Source organism: Podarcis vaucheri (assembly GCF_965113315.1).
Source record: "Podarcis vaucheri genome assembly, chromosome: 2".
Taxonomy (NCBI): domain Eukaryota; kingdom Metazoa; phylum Chordata; class Lepidosauria; order Squamata; family Lacertidae; genus Podarcis; species Podarcis vaucheri.
The window spans coordinates 52,578,150-52,598,948 of NC_138760.1; the positions used below are offsets into that span (position 1 = coordinate 52,578,150).

A 20,799-nucleotide genomic window follows, 5' to 3' on the forward strand; every position below is an offset into this window, starting at 1 on the left:
CCAGGGAGATTTTGATACCACACTTTATTTGTTTTGTTTTATTTACTTCCTTTCATTTATTAAATTGGAGAGCCCATGAGTCTCCAGGCATTGCTGCATTAATTAAAAATAACATGATGCAAAATTCACAAGTGATGTGCTGTAAAGTTTTTAGTATAATTATTTCTCTCCCCCCCCCTTTTAAAACCCCTTCACCTTATTAGGAGAAATACAAACTACCGAGGTTAAATGTTTTAATAAGAACCTAATTTTTTCCCTGAGAGAAATAGATGCTGTGATTGAAATTAAACATGGAACCATGCTGTTTGTGATTAATGCTAGCAAATAGGAGGCAAAAGGAAACTGTGATTTTTATAATAGAGATAGGTACTCTAAACAGTGTTCCTGCAATCAAAAGGATACATTAATGGGGAACTTATTTGTCACTGAAATGGATGGTACACTTCGATATACACAAGACAAGGTTTTGATTTAATGGTGCAGTGATTTCTGAAGCCATATTCTACAAAACACATTTGCAGTCATTTTACAACTGATGTGTTAATTTAGTGGCCCGTTTGGCTGATCAAATCCTGACTTAATAAACCAGGATATGGATACACTGTGGGTACACCAATCTTTTTGCAAAACAAACCAGGAAGCTGCAATTAATCATGACTTCCTTTTACACCTGCAGTGGGAACTATGGTGAATGTGTTCCAAACAAACCAGATTTTGATGCCATATTTAAATATGGCTTCTGGATCTTGGCCTATTTACAAACCATTCACCATAGTTCCCAGTTCAGAAGTTGTGTGTGTGTCTGTCAGTAGCCAAAGGTTGTAAATTTTAAAGTATTGTAGAGGGAGGGACAATGAGAAAAATGACGAACTTGACGGGTTCTTTTACTCCTACTGTAGACATTATGCTGTGCTACATCTCTGAGCAACTGCTTCCTTGACTTCAGTTAATTGCTCTCCATTTCTATGAGTTTAAGAAGGTATGAAAGACAGAATAAATTATTACCTACCATTAATGTTTTACCATGCCAGAGATGCAAATATATTTCAAGCCAGTCTTCTGTAAATATGTTGCCTGGCATGAACTGAGACTTCTTTGCAACTGCTTCTTGTGAATTTTGTCTCTAAAGTCTTAGATATTGCTGGAATTTTGCTTTTTTATTATTATTCAGAATTTTCCAATGCACTGTAAGGATAATGCTAATGTAAGTAACACAACATCTGAAAACGTCCCCCCCCCCTGCAAGTCTTGCCAAGCACAGTGAACGCTTTTGATAATACTGAGCAGTGGGCCAAGACAATTTTCTCTGAATTGTCCATAGTGAGGCACCAATTTTCATGCAAGGGAATTAAATTTGATGTGATACAATTTAATTAACAGTACAACATGCATTAATTACAAAAGTTAAAGTTGACTTGCTGTGATCAGACAATTGCTTTCTCTTCATATTACTCATTTTCGATTACCAGCATTAAGTTTTGACTTCTTTGTCCAGAGACATTACAAAACTGAACAACAGAGCTGCAAGCATAAAGTGATCCACACTGAGGCAATAAAATAAAGCCATAAACTTCACATATAGATGCACAGTTGGGGTCTATACTGGTGGTGCAGACCAGGAAAAAATATATTGTGGTTGTGGTGGATAGTTCAGTGATACACAAACCCAATGTGCAGTACCTGTGAAAAAGGTGAATTCCATTGTTAGGGATCATTAGGAAAAGGACTGAAAACTTCCAATATTCTAATGCTTTTGTGAAAACCTTTGGTGTGACCTTGCATGGAATGCTGTGTACAGTTCTGGTGACCGCACCTCAGAAAGGATATTGTAGAGGTAGAAAAGATCCAGAAAAGTCAGCCAAAATGATCTAGGTAGGGTGGGAGGATGCAGCAATTTCCCTATAGGAGAAGGTTATAATGTTCAGGACTTCTTAGTTTATGGGGCAGGGCTCTTAATACAGGATGGCGCATAACATGTAATAGGTATTACTGAAACCTAGTGGGATGAAACTCATGAATGGGATGTAGAAATTGAGGGATACAACGTGCTCAAAAGAAATAGGAATAGGAAGGGTGGAGGAGAAGCATTATATGTAAATGATGTGTACACTAGTGAAAAGAATCATGACTTAGAGTGTGGCAGACAGATAGCAAGTATATGGGTAAAAATTGTAGGAGAGGGAAATAACAGTAACCTTATTATGGGTGTCTGCCATAGACCTCTGTGAGCCTGAAATTTCCCATTCTGCCAGCTGACAACCAATACTGTTCACATAGAATCATAGAGTTGTACCTTTCACTGATATTTCTATGTGGGGTAGGTGTGGGATTCCAGCATAGCATATCTGTAGATGTGACAAAAACCACACTGTTTTTTAAACCCAGAAGCAAAGTGTTACATCATATGTAGTCTTTAAAATGTGCTCTTTATTGATTTCGTCACATCTTCATCCTAGAATCCATTAGCTTTAGAATTGTCAGGAAATGGAGACAAATGTGTTAATGCTAGTACATCTGCAATATATTACTTTCAGTGAAAAAGAAGACTAAAAATATTGGGACAATATTATGTGTAATCCTATCTTATTTTTCACTGCACCAGCTTGATGTGCAGTATCAGTGCTTTCATTCTGCCAAGAGTAATGTTACAGTGTCTGCCTGATAATTGTTCAGATATCTTTTCAATTACAGCATTCGACACTGTTTGTGACAGCTACGTCATATATAAGGGTGCCTTACAAAGGATGTGTTTAAAGTATTTTGTTACATGCCTGCTGCATTCTTATTTACATTTACTCAGTCAGCAACCTTCTTGTTCCCTCTCTTGTATTTATCATATATGCTTTTACAATGCCTCTCCACCCACCCATAACCACACTCCCTATGATTCCAAGGCTTGCTTTTAAAAATGTATATATTTTGGTATTGTTTCAGAGAACCTGTTAATAATAATAATAATAATAATAATAATAATAATAATATAATATACCATCTCAGAGTGGTGTACAACATTAGAAGCACATTCCAAAACATCAATGATAAAATCATAATAAAAAACATACTGACAGCTGACAGCCTACTAGTAAAATAGTCATCATCATAACAATCCTTTCCCCACACTTTCATAGGACATAGATTGTTTAATAGCCATAAGCCTGGGTAAAGAGGAATGTTTTTTTCCTGGCATGGTGCCAGGCAAGCCTCTCTGAGGAGAGGCTTCCACAATCGGAGTCATCACAGAAAAGGCTTGTTCTCTTTTTGCCACCCTCCAAACTTCTCTGGGATGGGGGGCATAGAGAAAGGAGTCGTGTGACAAGTGCAGGGTCTGTGGAGAGAGGCGATCCTGAAATCCTGAGCAATATATGACTTTATAGGTCAAAAGCAGCACTTTGAATTGGGCCCAGAAACTAATCAGCAGTCAGTTCAATTGTGCCAGGATTGGTGTTATATACTCAAACCGTCTTGCTCTAGTTAGCAGCCTGGCTATTGCATTTTGCACCAGCTGAGGTTTCCAAACCAACTTCAGAGGCAGCCCTACACATAACACATTACAGTAATCCAGCTTAGAGGTTATCAGAATGTATACCACAGAAGTTAGGCCAACCCTGTCAAGATAGGGCATAGCTGGGCCACCAGCCAAAGCTGGCAGAAGGCATTCTGTGTCACTCTGCACTACCCGGAAAAGCTCTGCTGGGTGACATAGTGAGGATGCAATTGAAGCTTAAAGTATGCCTTCTTTGTTGCCTTCACTGTCACTGAGTGAGCTCCAAAATGTGCACTCACCATGGTTTGGTTGAATTCATCTGGAGTTTTCTTCCACTTGTGTTCAATCCGTCTCCCAGCTTGCTTCTTTGCCCTAAGCTTGGGAGTATACCACAGAACCAATTGGGCTCCACAAAGAAGAAGAGGGCACTCAGGAGCAATTGTGTTGATGGCCAAGCCGTATGGATACAGATTGACCAGGGTCTCAACAGGAGGGCAAGTCATATCAGTCAGAAAAAACCCCAGAGTCTTCTGGAAGCCTACTGGATCCATCAGCCTCTCAGGGCGGACCATCCCAATAGGTCCAGGATGGACAGAGTACTGAAAATGTAAAGCACAATAGGAAGTGATCTGACCATGACAAGGGATAGATGCATAGGCGCCGACTCCATGGGGCTTGAGGGGGCTTGAGCCCCCTCAAAAAATTTTTTGGGGGGGCTCAGCCCCCCCAATAATCTCGGGCGCCGCCGCCGTCCCCCGCCTCCTCCCCACCTGCTCCCTCGCCAGCCAGCCAGCCGCGCGCCCTAGCCGGAGAGCCCCGGCCGTCCCCAGCGAGATTAGGGAATCCCCGGGGGCGGGGGCTCTTGCCTCTAGCCCCAGGTTTCCCGCATATCAGCTGTTCCGGAGCTGATAAATAGGCAGCAGCACGCTCTCTCCTATTCGCTCATGAGGGGGCGGCGCCACTTTATTTGCATATTCATGAGCTTATTTGCATATTCATGAGCTTATTTACATTTCGCGAGCTTTCCCGGGCCCCCCCAATATTTTTTATAAGTCCGCGTCCCTGGATAGATGTCCTATATCCCCCACCTTCAGATCACGCTCTTCCCATCCAGTCCCTTCCCATCCCACCCATACAAGACCCAGAGTCTGATCTGGGATATGCATTGGGCCAGTGACATGTTGGAACAGCCCCATGGTTCTCATGGTAGCCATAAAGTCTTGAGCCACCCCAGAGCCAACCACCTCAGTATGAATGTTGAAGTCTCCCAGAACCAGCAGTTTGGGAGTTTTCAACACTGCTTCTGAGATCAGACTCGGGCGGTAAACCAGCAGAATCTCCAGTCTGTCCTGATTACCCAGTGCCATGAACCCTCAGAATCGCATAACCTATGAAACCAATCACAGAACCTATGATTAGGCATATTCTCAGAACCTTATACATTGTGTGAGCAAAAGATGTGTAAAGATCATACATCTTAGGGAAATCAAATAGAGTGGACGCTCGGGTTGTGAACGTGATCCGTGCGGGAAGCACATTCGCAACCCGCAGCATCCACAACCCACAGCGCCATGTCTGCGAACGCACAGGTTGCGATTCGACGCTTCTGTGCATGCGCAAAGCGCGATTTAGCGCTTTTGCGCAAGCGCCGAAACCTGGAAGTAACCCATTCCGGTACTTCTGGGTTCGGCGCGGTGCACAACCCGAAATCACGCAACCTGAAGCATCTGTAACCTGAGGTATGACTGTACTCAGTGCTAATCTGGCTCACCCAAGATATAATTTGCGCAGTGCTCAGTGCATACATACGCAATGGCAACATCACCAAGGCCAATGAGTTATCTAGCTGTCCCCCTTGCTCCAATCACAAGATATCTTTTTCTCACAGTCTTACAATTTACAGGGTTGGGGAGTCACTTAGAGGGGTAGCAGTCTTGCAGTTTGCTTATTTAGCAGCCTCCTAAAATTGCGAGCACAGTTCATCCCAAAGTGAAGCCAAACCCTGTAGGCTTGGTTCTTTATTTCTTGGCTGCAACACCCCCTTTGAAATCTGTCAGGAATTTTTGTGAAAGAAAACTGCATATAGATTGAAGTATTAGCGCCTATGTTTCTTAATGCACTTATAACCTGCTGCAGAGAAAATAGCTGGTGTAAAGAAGAAGAATGGTTCAAATGGCAATCACTTTGAAATTAAAGAAACAAATCTGTCCTCTTTATACTTAGGCCATTTAACAATCTGGCACTGGTATGAAAAAAGAGAGAGACTGGGCTCTTTTTTCAACCAGAACTCACTAGAACTGAGTTCTGGCACCTCTCAGGTGGGTGCCATTGCCATTATAAGAGAACAAGGGAGGTTGTTCATGTTGAGTTCCAGAGCCTCTTTTTCTAGAAAAATAGCACTTGGTAGAGGTCTTCATGTTTCAGTGTATACTCTGTGCATGTAGAGCTTCACCTGCACTTTATGAAGCATATATATTGTATTCCAACTGTGTAAATAATATATTTTGTGATATCTAGCCTTTTAAGCCCAGGATAGCTGTGCTGCAGGCTCAGGCTTGCTTTTTCAATTTAAATTGTAAATATTTCACTGGATGCAGCAGACTTCTATGTGTCAGCTGTCATCTGCTCCTGGGTCCCACTCAGACTGTGCCTTGCAGCTCTAGAACTTAATAGTATCCTGAATTTACTTAAGGTAAAGGAATAGTTTCGGCCCTATCTGACATTGTTAAAATTGCTTGTGGTGGCAACACTGAATGATTTTGTTGGAGCAGTTGGCAGTTGCTGGTATCAGTTCACCACTGGACACACCCCTTTCCTTCCTTCCTTCCTTCCATCCATCCATCTGTCCGTCTTGTTCTGAAGACACCAAACCAGCTCATCTTTACAGAACCAGAAGATGATACAATTGGTGACTTCATAACAACTTCCATGTTTCTAGAAAACTTGTCCAATGTGCCTCCTTATTCCTTGGGCTCAGTAAAACAGCTTGAGATGGCTCCTCTACTCCTAGTGTGCTTACCTACTCTTTTGTGACAGTAACTCTTGTGGACTTTTGTGGAGTAACTCTTTTTGTTACTCTAAATAAAGGTATTGCACAACTGTTGGCATTTTCTTAGGGGACCAACATAGCTTCTCTTGTGTTTTATGTACCTTGGAAGAACGATAAATTTAACTGTTCAAGAGCATGATCTACATCCAGTAGTGCTTGGTGATATATTGATAAAATGTCTGAAACCAGTATGGTGCTCAGATTGCGATACTGGTTTCAGACAATTTGAACTGCCAATACATTGCCTGCGGAAGAAGAAGAAGAAGAAGAAGAAGAGTTTGGATTTGATATCCCGCCTTTCACTCCCCTTCAGGAGTCTCAAAGCGGCTAACATTCTCCTTTCCCTTCCTCCCCCACAACAAACACTCTGTGAGGTGAGTGGGGCTGAGAGACTTCAGAGAAGTGTGACTGGCCCAAGGTCACCCAGCAGCTGCAGGTGGAGGAGCGGAGACGCGAACCCGGTTCCCCAGATTACGAGACTACCGCTCTTAACCACTACACCACACTGGCTCTCAAAAGGAAGAAAGAAGCAGCCAAATAAATTCCAGACATTATGATATATCAGTATATTGCAGTATTTAGCTACTGATATACCACAGTATTGAAAACCAGATATCGCCCGGCCCTACCAGCTGAAGAGGGACTTTGCTTTTGAGGGCTTATGCAATATTTTCCAAATGTTGGCTTGTTTGCTTCTGCTGTCTTACTTATCATTTCAGGCTGATGGCAGATCCCTAACAGCTGGACTTCATATTTCAAAAAATGGGGATCAGCCATTTCTTCTTTGTTTTAGATGTAAATTTCAACCTCTAGCATCTAACAGAGACCAATCCATCAATGTCTGTAATATTCATTTTGAGTCTAGGTCTAAATCCAGATCTTTTAGCTATAACTTATACCCAATTTTCACAAATTGGTTGGTCCATTTTAGTTGATATTGCTCAACTGCAGATTTATTTCCCCTTTAAACTTTCCTTTTTTAAAGGAAATATTCTGCATTTCTTACAATGAGTTATGAAAATGCAAAGGAATCTATAACATGCTTGTATTAATCGTCTTTGCCTATAGGCATCTGTCTTGTAAAGGCAGATTTTAGGTCTTCAAAGGAATGGCTTATGAATCCTACCTAGCTTCACATATGTGTGGCCATAGGTAAAAATAACACTTGGAGAAAGACTCTGTGATAGTAGCAATTTTGAGATTAGATATGAAAATGAGCAAATTCCTTAGAAGTTATGTATGTTTCAAGGCAAGTGTAGAATGTGTGCTGTGCTAGAGTAGAGAATTTGTGTTTGTGGGCATATCCACATGGTAACTTTCCACACTGGCCGTGTTGCACACTAACATAGTGTTTTCTGAAAATAGCCTCTGGGACAGTTTAATTCTATGTAAAATCATGTAATTAGCAATGTTGAATCATGGGGGGGGGGGAGCCTTGGACAGAAATAACTCATTTGACTTACCTGCAGTCATCAAGAGCAATAAATTGTTGTTGGCATCCGTCTGTCTTGGAAGACAATAAAAGAGTGCCTCTTCAGGGGTGAGGTCAAACCATTAGAGACTTACAATTTCTGCTGTGGCTGTAGAGACTGATACAAGAGAGACATGTTTTGTTGCAGCCGGGGCATATGAATATATCTAGTTGTGATGATGCAGGTGTACCATGGTGTTTCTTTTTCTGTGTGCTCCCAGCAGACATTCCTCCTCTGGTTACTGCTGTGGATACATGACATTACTGATTGTCTCCAGGTGCTGCAGTCATCTGCAAGTGATTCTCACATGGTAGGGTTAATGTTGCCAGCCTTCATTTCTCATTTGCTGACATTTTTGTAATGCACATGTAATGCACCTGTTGAACACATCCTTGGGGATCCTGCCATCTTTCTTTCTGTGAGCATGACCAAGCTAGTGTAGACAGTCCTGAGAGGAGTGCAGACATGCCAGAAATGTGGGCTTGGGAGGGCACATCTTTGAGACTGTGCCTTGCCATGTGATGTCCAAAATCTTCCTGATGCAGTGCTTGTGGAAGGCATTGAGGCATCACTCCTGACGGCTGTAAGTTGCCCACATCTCACTGTCATAAAGCAGCATGCTCACCATGCATAGCTGGTAAGCTTTCATCTTGGTTCTGGTCTTTAACATCACCTTCTCCCGAACCCCTTTTTATAGGTGAGCCATTGCCAATATGCTTTTCTCCCTCCCTCCCTCCCTCCCTCCCTCCCTCCCTCTCTCTCTCTCTCTCATTTATTTAGTTTTTCAAATTTTGAAATTTACAAACAAATGTCAAACAACCAAAATAGAAAGAGAATTCCTTAGTTTCCCCTGGACTTCCCTCCTCCCTTTTGTGGGTCCTTATGTTAACTTTTTCCTCCTGCATCTTCTCTGTTAATCCAAATCTTTTAAGTCTCCATTACAACCATAATTCAGTGTTAAACTGCAAGTGTGCCAATACACTTGTCCAGCTCATTGTCAATTGAGAGGCTGCTGGTTATGGCAGAGCCCAGGTAGATAAAATCATCTACCACCTCAAGCATGTGGTCACCAATGCTGATGAGCTGAGTGCTGGTGACTTCCTGACCCAGGAGCAATATAACTGAATGTATTGTGTACAAATTTGAGGTGTCTAGGTGTGTCATACTGCCCTATGACAATTTGTTGTTCTTAGGGCTGTTTTTCTTTAAAAAATACCCATTTTTATTTCTAAAATAAGGTATGTGACTGGATATTATGCAAAATCCCATTCATCAGACCCTTCTTACTTTCCGTTAGTTTCTTGATCCTTTTTATGCACCCTCCATTTTCTGTGGTTCAGTTTGATCCTGTTTCTGGGGGAGAATGAAGCAGAAAAAATAAAATGAAAATCCACCCTTCTTGGGATTTCAACAGGATCAGGCTTTAGCAGCATTCAAAGATGAGGGTATAGCTATCAAAAAGGGTATAAACCAACCCTTTAATCACAGCCAGAGCCACGCCAGAAAAATAACATAGTTCTTTTTAAAAAGACAAGACAGTGTTATTTACCATTTCTCCTCAGGGGTAGGTTTGCATATACAAAGAAGTTGGGCAAAATGGCTTTGAATTTTGCTCCCTGATTCTCTGCCTGATTTGAACTGAAAAGCTGGAGTGGGCAGGTCCGTAGCTTTGCAAAGAACTATGGTTGACATGTTCTATTTTGTCTCAAGTTTACTGCCACACCAGTTTGATGGCTGGCCAGCTGCAGACCCCAGCAGCATTTTTGTTGGTATCTGTCAATCATACATGCCCTGGAATGATTTCAAGGGTATACAACCTGCCACATAACATCCAGATTAGATGGTATCATGAACAGGGAAAGCTGACAGGTCACATGTGTTTGCATGCAATGCAGAATCTCTGGGAAAACTAGTGCAATGAGACAGGTTGTTTCAAACTATAGATATTGTTGAAAATCTCTGCATGAAAATATTTCATAAAAAGTAAGCTCTAAGCAATCACACACCATTTAAAGCATTAGTCCACTGAATCCAGGGAAAATATAAGCATAGACTCTTATATGTGCATGCATGATGTCTTTCTTTCACAGCAAAGGATCACAGTTTCACTGCTACTAGCTACAGTGTAAAGTATTTTAAATCTCTGCAATATTGCATGTATAGATACAGAATGACAGGGACGCGGGTGGCGCTGTGGGCTAAAGCCTCAGCGCCTAGGGCTTGCCGATCGAAAGGTCGGCGGTTCGAATCCCCGCGGTGGGGTGCGCTCCCGCTGCTCGGTCCCAGCGCCTGCCCACCTAGCAGTTCGAAAGCACCCCCGGGGGCAAGTAGATAAATAGGTACCGCTTACCAGCGGGAAGGTAAACGGCGTTCCGTGTGTGGCTCTGGCTCACCAGAGCAGCGTTGTCACGCTGGCCACGTGACCCGGAAGTGTCTGCGGACAGCGCTGGCCCCCGGCCAATAGATGTGAGATGGGCGCACAAACCCCAGAGTCTGTCAAGACTGGCCCGTTCGGGCAGGGGTACCTTTACCTTTACCTTTAGATACAGAATGATAATGCATTGATAGGGCAGACTTTACTGAAAGCTTTAAAGTTGCAGTCATAATGTGCCATCCAAGTAGCATATCCACAGTTTTGATAACTTAAACCTTCTCTTGAACGTGGAATATTCCTGCCTCAATAAGGCTCTTCTTGAATCTGGGTTCACTATCACTTAGGTCCTTCTTGCAGTCCATGTGTAGTATTTGGCTTCTCTTCTTTTTTCCCTTCCTCTGCCATGAATGTCAGTTCTGACAACAGAAGTGCCCAGCCTCACACCTGTTTTTGAATTACAAAGTGTGGGTGGAGGTGCCTCTAAGGTGATATCCAGAGTTTTTCTGATCTGGAAGGTTGGGAAAATTCATTTGCATGAGTCTGAAATTTCCCATTCAAAATTTAACATAAGATGCCACAGCTGCAGCACTCCTGTCTTCCCAGCTAAGTAAGCAGATATTATGTTGAGACTCTAGGCTAGCAAAGCCTGGTGTGATGCAGAGATTACACAGATAAGTGCCAGAGATGTGATTCTGGCACCTTTTGTAGTGCTTTCTGTTCTCTGCCAATTGATTTGTGGCATAGAAGTGGCTTCCCTTGCCAGTCCTTCAGCATAGGGATTTGTTGGCACAATAGTGATGGGGACCAGTGGGAGAGAATTGCCTTAAGGGTAAATGGAAAGGATGTAGGAAAAACAATAAAATCACAGCACTTCAGTTGTTTTGGAAGTATCTGGACACCCTGAAATTCTTGATTCACATCCCAAATTTTCTTCTCTGCGGGCAGGTTTGTTTAAATTGCATGCAGAAATCATAATTTGCCCTTGCTTTTGTATATCAAAGCCAGTCATATAATCTCAGGCACAATTATTATGAATGCTATTGTGTTCAAAAAGCTGGTGTCAGTCATTGTCTATTTTATGCATACTAAACAGTTGATGTAAATACTAGTATCCTTACCCAGAAAAGGTGATCCATGTGCAGGAGCATGATTTTGCATCCATATCAAGAACTACAAATTGAATGAGCATCTTTATGCAGAAGTCATCTATTACTTTCAGTGGGTATGTTTTTGGATGAGCAGTAGAATGCAAATTCCCATTTGTGTTTGGATATGGATGTGCATCCCATTGAAAGTAATACAGCACAGATAGACGACTTTCACATTTGGATGTTTGTCTGATTAATGTTTGCAGTTCCTGATATTCATATGGAAGCCTGCTTTTGTTCATGGATTGCCTTTTCCTGATCAGAGCGAAAGGGATGCGTTCTTTCAGTTACCTTGCCTGCCCTGTTATACTACCTACAACATAATTTATTGCACTGTCAGACCTTCTCCTATCTGTTATGAAGTTGATGGATTATCACACACCTATATTAAAATTATGAAGCATAGAATATATTTCAACTCCTGGGCTCTAAGCTTCAGATGTGCTTGCTATTAACTTTCAAAAATGCACCCTTTATATAGCCTACTTTTCCACCCAGGCACATTTTCTGTTTTCATAATTTCTATAGTAGTGTAAGCATTATGAGTGTCAGAACCTCGGCAAAACCAGCACTGTGCCTAAAGGTGAGATAATCAGAGCATGCACATAGGGACATTATTTGAGCACCATATCATTGGACTGCACAGAACATCCCTAGCTTATTCCAAGGGCAACCATGAAATTTAATTTAGAATTTTACAGTCACATTTTGAATTGAAAATCTCAGTAATAACTTTCCCTTTGCTCAGCCTTTTAACTGTGAAATTCAGTTGGGGAGTTTCAGAGCAGCAGGTAATGCTGCATCACTCTGGAGGGATTTTGCCAATACTGTGCTAAAGTGCTTGCAAGTGTCATTTCCATATTTAACTAATTTCAGTTTTTAATTAGCTCCGTGTGAAAAATGAGAGTTCAAGCTGAGCTAAGCTGTCAGCACACACTCTTGTTTCCTTTCTAACCTCCCAGGATGATCAGTTACGGGGATAGGGAGGCGTGATACAACAAGCTTAATCTTTCAGGAGTCTTGTTCCTTGGCAGTGAGCAACCGTGTTGGGTCTATCTAGATCTATTGGGCAAAAATGAGTCTCAGTATATTTCAGAAGGACATTTTTTGGTTTATCTGAGAAATCTGACAGATACTTTGGCACACCCTACAATAGGAATATGTCTATGATATCACAAGTGAGTAATATTATTCACTTGTTAGCTTGCAACCATGCAATCATTGTCTTGGGTCCCTTGGGTTCCGTTGGGATCTGACATGGTTTGGCAGCTCCAGATGGAAAAGGAAGAGGAAAAGCTGAACGGAAGAGGTGGTGCTGGAGCTGGAGACAGAAGAGCAGGACATCATCCCCCCCCCCCAAGAACCAGGCATTGCCTTCATTGGTGGGGTGAGGTGCACATGTCTGTGCACACAGCAAATCCGTAGGGCAAGAAAGTATTGTGAGTAAGTTTGCCCCACCTCATCTTAGAAAGCTTGGTAGGAGAGGGGTGTTAACTGTTGGGACATCTTCATAGCTTCCATTACGTTATGAAAAAAATCACTTGCTTATGTACCTTGAAATCTTGATTTCTGGGCTTTGCTGTGGAGCGTGTACTGCAATTAGCTGGAATAAAGATTTCTTCCTTACTCTCAAAGAAGAGCTGCTGTTGTCATGTTTTGGGATAAGAACCTGACAGTGATTCTTTATTTTATGAGAAAAACTTCAACTAGATAGCCTTACCATGTACCTTCTTGCACCTTTGCAATCTCCAAAGAGAAGCAGTCTTAATCCTAGACCAGGGGTCTTCAAACTACAGACTGCAGGCTGGATGTGGCCCACTAGGTTCGTAAATCCGGCCCGCGAACCCTGCCACCCACTCAGTCAGTCCCCGCATGCTGAGGTAAACTTGAAGCGGTGAGGCATTTCCTTGAAAAGAAGCCGCGGACGCCTCACCACGTGAGGATTGCCTGGGTGGGTGGCGACGCTTCCGCGGCTTCTGATTGGCTGCAGGAAGCTCCTTGGGAGCGTATCTTGGGAGTGTGGCGGCGGCTCTACCAATGAAAGGCCACGTTGGTGTTTACCTCATCGCGGCGTGGGGCCTTTCATTAGTAGAGCCACTGCTGATGCGCTGAGCCTGGGATCCCTCGTCGAACGTGGAGAGGCATTGCTACCGCCGCCAGCTCTCAACCGCAGGCAGAGCTATTCGGGCAGCAGCAGCGACAGAGGAGGTGGTTGGAAAGCAGGGGGAAGGGCGGGGGGAGAGAGAAGGCCCCCTCTGCTGGGAACCCCGCCAACCAGGGCTGGGGTCAACCTCTGATTGCATCTCCTTTCAGTCTCCAGATATATAAGTGTGCGTGTGTGTGTACAGGTGTATGTATATACTTCATATGAATGAAAATATGGCATAAGCACTGACCATTTGCATTACTGCTGAGCGCTGGTTAGCAGTGACAAATATGGAACCGGATATTGACCATCTCATTAGCCAAAAGCAGGCCCATGCTTCCCATTAAAATACTTAAAAGTTTATGTTGATTAAAATTGTTCTTCATTTTAAATATTGTATTGTTCTTCCTGTTTTTTGTGCACTACAAATAAAATATGTGCAGTGTGCATAGGAATTCATTCATATTTTTTTCAAACTATAGTCTGGCCCCCGACAGTGTCTGAGGGTCAGTGAACCGGCCCCCTGTTAAAAAAGTTTGAGGACCCCTGTCCTAGACGATAGAGTGCACTGGTTACGTTTGTGCTATGTGGTCTCCCTTGCCTCCTTCAACTGTTAAGTGGTTTTGCATTCTGTTCCATGATGCACAACAAGGATTGAGATGTTTTGATTAAATCTATGTGCAAAAAGCCTTCCTGCTGCATCCTCCTTAAAGTGTGTATGGAATGTTATTGTTTAAATGGGAATAAGTTTAGAAAACATTGTTCTGGAAACTATTAGGGGACCAGGATTTCTATTACACAAATACCATTTTAGTAAAATTGTTTTCTTCCCAAAAGAATGAATTAATCAGAATTTTAAACTAATATTTTAATGGAAAATTGACAGTGGAAAATTAGTAATAAAACCCAGTGAAAAATTGAGAATAAGGTGTTCCTGATGCTAATACTTACAGAGATCAGTAACTTCTGCTATCCTCAATTTCTCTCTATCCATTTGTTCCAAGAAAGTAGCAGTGCAGCAATTTTCACTTATAAGTGACAGGATTAGTATGGACAGCTACTTATAGTAGTCAGTAACTTATTTCCTTTGTTAAGACTATAAAATCAAATACATTTTTTCATGAATTAAAACAGATGGAGGAAAATTTCGGCTATGACAAATGTGTCTGGGCATTTGAAGGGTATTGCTAATCTGCAAAGAAAGAAGCTGAAATCTCAGTAGCTGGATTTTGCAGGTACTGAAATAGGAAGCAGTGATTCATTCTTAAAACTATGCAAGAATCTAGTTTGTAATTCTGTGCTTGAAAACGGGATGGGGGGAATCAAACCTTCAGAGTTAATAGTGGGTATGCAGAGTCTAATTTTTGTATTTGATTCTCAGCCTAACATCTTCATTTCTGTTGAGGTGCTCAAGACCCAGTCTCAAAGACAAATAATAGAAGCTTGTGAACCAGCTTTGCTGCCCTCATACTTCTTCTTGCTACTACCAAAAGTCCCAATGATACATATTTCGGTTCAGGTCCATGTATACAGCTTTCCCCACTACCTATGTGAACAAGAGTAGTGAAAACTAACTGGTGGGCAGTTTTCCCATGCATGTATGAACTACTTCTAATTACATATGTGATTGATAGTCCAACTCATGTTCCATGTGCAAACCATATCTATAGCCAGGGATAGGCAACCTAAGGCCCATGGGCCACAAGCAGCCCATGGGGGTCGTTTAACTGGCCCACGAGCCACCCCCGAACTGAGCCACCCACTTGGCAAGTCCCCGTGCACTGCGCTAAACCGGCGCAGCACGATGCAGGGACTCACTTCTGCAGCGCTGGAAATCGCGTCTGCGCAGACACCGGAAATCATAGGTGCGTGCGCAATCAGGCCCACGGAGAGATCTCTGCTAGAGTGAACCAGCCCAGGTAAGGTAAACCTTGCCAACCCCTGTCTATAGCAATATATCAGTATCACCTGTGAAGATATGTTGATAAGCATCAGAAAACAAAGGTATATCTGGATTGTCTGCAAGTTGTCTTTCAACCGTTGAGCTGTGTATTTGTATAATTAGGCAATCCTTGTTCCATTCACCTTCATTTTGGATCACTTAGAAATTTGTTAAGCCAAGGTTACTGATTGACATACATTTACAGATAAATACAGAAATTGATAATCCTGAATCTTGGGCACATGCTATCATCGTTTTTTTTCTTTGTAGGATAATGCTTTCAAACAGATATGTGTCTATCACTAAATGTGTATTGGTGTATTTTGAGGAGACCTTTCATAAATCAGTTGTGTCACCTATCAAATATTAAGCATGCACAGTTGCATAAGAACACCAGAAAGTGTTAGCATGGATTTATGCATCAAAATATTATGGGATCTGTAATATTAAATGTTAATAATTTGAAGGACCCGGCAACTGGCTACAAAAAGGAGAGATTGCAAGGGTATCAAGATTAATGGAATCCAAAAAACAGAGTAGCTAATTGATTTAGCTTAGTTCATCTGTTCTATAGTATGTTGTTTGGCCAAATGTTTCTAAAGTGTTCCTAGACTCTTAGATTCTAGAGCTGTTTTAAACTGATTTAAATATTGTATAATCTTGTGTTTGAATATGCTCTAAGAAACCACTGTAATCTGTCTCTTTGAGAGAACTTGTTAAAGCTCTTGCACGGTTGGTTTCTTAGGTCAGTGAAGCTATCCCATATTTTGAATTCTTTGACCCTACATTTTGTTGCACTCATAGCCTAGGTTTAAGGTGCCATTTAGCTCCCAGCTTTCATATCTCAGTTTCTAACACAGGGGCCACAGAAACCTTCTTGCATTTATGGTGGCATTGTGATATTACACCAAACTTTTGGTCAACTGTTTTTACAGAAATAGATCTAATATATAGCACAACTATTTTATTGTCTCCTTTATTAGCCTCGTGGGGGGATTTAGAATGATTCTTGTCAACATTTACAGTACGGTATGTCATAGCGAGATGTTAGGTTTTTTTTATAGTGGCTACTAATTTAGAGATAGCTAAGATGTTGGTGCTCTGCAATAGGTTTGTTTCTTGATTTTTAGTGTGCTTGAGTCTGGGCAGCTGCTCTGGCAGTAAACCTGGCATGCCAATTCCAGCCAGGGTAAAATGAACCCATTATCTTTTTATGTCACTTGGTAATCATTTATTTCACATATGCAATGTGAGGACCATACAAGACAACTACCCTAGATTGTTTGCAATCTGTGGATAGATGTAAGGATTTTGTCTGTTTTTCATGTACTTTCTTATATGTCTGCATTGTTTTTGACTGCATTAGCTGTTCTTTGTGGAGAAACATATGTGCTTATTGTTCATATTTTATTGTTACATTTTGAAAATGCAATAAAAATACATTTCAAAAATTCATGATTTAGTTAACACTAGCCAGATTCCCTTGTAACCATTGTTTTCAAACCTACTTTCCACAATAGTTTCTAATGCTGATTTATGAAGAAACCAGTTGCATTGATGCTATTGAGACTCTCAGTCTTGGTTCATGCCAGCATGGTAATGGAGGATGACATTCAGCCCAGAAAAGAGAGAGCTCCAGTGATGGCTCCTAATTTGCAAACCTTGGTTTGCAAGGAGTTAATGATATGCTTGCACCAAACTAATGCGTGCAATGAGCACACTGCCTTTTATTGGTAATTAAGAACTTTGACAGGTCATGCATGATCATTTTAGCTCTCGTTTATTTTAAACTTTCCACAACTGGGAACTTGGCTACTGCTCCTCTCTTAAAATAACACAATAGCCACCATATTTTGAACGGTGAATTGTATTAAAGTAAGCTGGCACATGGCAGACAGTTTTCATTCCTCGCCCAGAGGCACTCTCAGATAATTACACAACAGCAGGGTCCCTGTTTTACCACATACTTAAGCCTAATGTTTAATCCTATCTTGAATATGCTACAATGGTTCCAAATTCAACTTGGCCACAAATGCACATCTAGTAAAGGTGTACTACCTTAGATGTTACTACAATGTTTCCCTAAAAAGTACCTCTTTTACAATTCTGCACTTTTCCTGCTTCCTACCCAATTTCATTCCTGCTGGGAACAGTCAGAGAAAACTGTCAAGTAAAAGTATAGCTGTGTCTTCTGCTTTTTAGATGCATTTTAAACGTGCCCTATCTACAGATAGAATTTTGTCTAGCTAAAGGAAGGAAAGGGCCTAGAATCACTATTTTCTAAGATGGCTGGTATGGGGAGGGGGCTAGGCTCCTGGGCACAGACTTTTGCTTCATGGTGCAGAGAAAGCGGATGGGGAAACATCTCTCTCTCTCTCGCTCTTCCTCCCCCCCCCCAATAATTCTAAAACCTGGGGGCACCCAGTGAAGCTGAATAGAGAGAGATTTAGGATAGACCAAAGGAAGTACTTCACATAACCAGGACCAGCCCAATATATTTTGGTGCCTTAACAGGAGCAGTGAATGCCAGCTCCCTCAAGTCTAGGCACATGGTACTCAAAGCTAGCCAAGTTATTTTTGCACCTGGGGAAGGAAACCCCGGAAGCACCTCTTCTCCCTTCACGACAGTAAAATTGTAAAAATAATAAATAAAATAATATACCAAACTTTGATGATACCGAAAACCAGCTGCCTCACCAGCTGCCCAATGTTATGACTGACCCACTAGAAAGCACATAGTTAAAGTAGAAAATTTGCTATCTCAAGATGTAGTAAAAGGGGGTGGTTTATTTGTTATTTGTACTTGTAGCCCACTCTTCATCACACTGTGATCTATACACCTCATGGTCTTTGGGTGAAGGGAGGGATAGAAATTTAATTTAAAAATACAAACTGTCCCAGGGTTGGTTACATAAATAACATAACTAAACAAAGCAATGCAGGACACAAATTAGGCAAATTCATGGTAGGGGAGAAATTTGATTCAGTTCACATTTAAAACCAAATTTATCAACTTTGCACTTTCTGACACACTTGGGAAATGAAACACAGCCCTCCTTAAAAATTCACACACCTGATTTTTGTGACGCACTTTTCTAACCAACCAGTGTTTACCAAAAAAGCATATATTAGGTAAACATGTGCATACAATGACTACATTAATGAAAAATATATTTAAAATGAATTATATTAGGAGAAATTGCTAACAAGAATGTATACATTAGTCAAAACTGCATGCAAATTGTGTTTATTGGGAGAAATTCACATTAAAGAAATATTGCCAACTGCTGCAGAGTTGTGGAGAGAACTTAAATTGGCAGATCCTTCCATCCCTAATGGTAGTTGCTTATAAATGGCTTCTTTGCATGATGGATATATATTACCTCCAGTATCAGAGGCAGTGTGCCTCTGAATGCCAGTTGCAGGGAAACATGGATTTGAGAGTGCTTTTGCATTCGTATCCTGCTTGTGGGCTTTGCATAGGCACCTGGTTGTTCGTTGTTAGAACAGAAATCTGGACTAGATAAATCTTTGGTCTGAATCAGCAGGGCTCTTACATTCTTACTGCTGTATTTATCACACACAACAAAGTTGTTTTGCACACATGTAAACAAGGTCCTAAGTCTACCTGCAATATTATTTTTTTTGACTAAATTCATTCATGCTTGCTTGATCAGTGGTAATTACAGGCACTTTTGTTTGGTTCCCCAAAATTTTGTGTTTTGCATATTTTAATGGATCTGTCAATAATAAGTTGTTACTTATTTTGGCTTACTGTGATGCAGCGAGATACAAATAAAAATGTGTGTTAGAATCTTAGAATTACTGGCATTATGTTGTATATTGAAGATAACACATGTGGAATTGATGCAGAGTAAAAAGGGGCTGATGGGCAAATGGATCGTAGACTATATTTGACATGCGTGTCCTTTTCCATGTAAAATACAATGTATTATTCTTGTTCTTCATTTTCATTCAGGTCCTCTAGCCAAAGAGGACATAGGGCAAAGAGACTGCATTTTGAATCTTAAGGTTGCCACAAAAGCAGGCTCATTATATTTGGTTTCAGGAATTGATGAATCTTGTGCCAATTTTCTGCTCTCTGTACAATCTAAGGTCTGTCATGAGAATAGATGAATGGTGTTGCTGCAATATGTTCTCTTGCACAGCCTTTGTCCTAAGATTTCAAATTCTGAATGCAGCATGCAGTGCTGTTATCATTCTTGTGACAAAAATTGCATTCGCAAAGTGGCACAAAATCAAAACATTTCTTCAAGAGGACTGAAGGGAAGAAATACAAAAGGAGAATAAAACAGAAGTTTGTTCTCATTGCTGTCAGAATAGAAGATAGAAAACTAATGATAATACAGGTTGTTACTATTGTTCCAGTTCTTTTTAAACATGCTTTCTGGTGGTGCTTCAGGGAATTTAAAGCCAGATCTTGTGATTTTTATTTTATTTTATAAAAAAAACTGTAATGTAATTCCAAGTGTGTGTAAGCTTTTCAAGTATTTTGGAAGCAGAAAGACTAAAATTGGACACGGAGGGGTAAATTTTCAAAGCATTGCATGGGCGATAGGCGCACAAATCCCATTACAGCTAATGGGATTTGTGGGCGTATCTGTCGTGCATTGCTTTGAAAATCCATTCCATTCCATTCACGCAATGCAGGCCTGGAGAAGAAATATCACTGACTCAGTTTTGAAAGACGATTTTGTGTTTATTTCACCCAAATCCTCTTCTACATATAAGTACGCTGAAAAGCATTAGATGACTCCCATTCCCTTTTTGGAATCAGGGATCCAAAATGAAGCAAGACATGCATTTTAAAGGGACCTGGACTCTTCCTTACTGCCCACCCCACCCCCGGCTGTTGGCTGCTATCATTCATCCTTCATCAATATCCATGCTGACAGCCATTAGTTCCCCTGTTTTCCCCACCTACTGACAGAAGTAGCTGTGGATGGATAACAGATAAATGAAAATGATTCCTCATTCTCTTGCCTTCTTCCACCTGTATAGCAAGCAGCAAGTAAGAGACTTTATTCTAGAACTGCAAGTAATAGTAAACATCAACATGTACAGCAGAACATGAACTCAGTGTGTGATTTAATGCACACACTAAAATGCACACACTATGATTATTACATAGAAGTAGATGCCATTGAGCTAAAAATGACTTAC

At 41.2% G+C, this 20,799-nt stretch overlaps 1 protein-coding gene across 19 annotated transcripts in view; it reads left to right on the top strand.

Moving 5' to 3' along the window:
* The window catches only part of TENM2 (teneurin transmembrane protein 2), a 750,319-nt gene that overhangs the window by 581,272 nt on the left and 148,248 nt on the right, over nt 1-20,799 (top strand). The window lies entirely within an intron of this gene.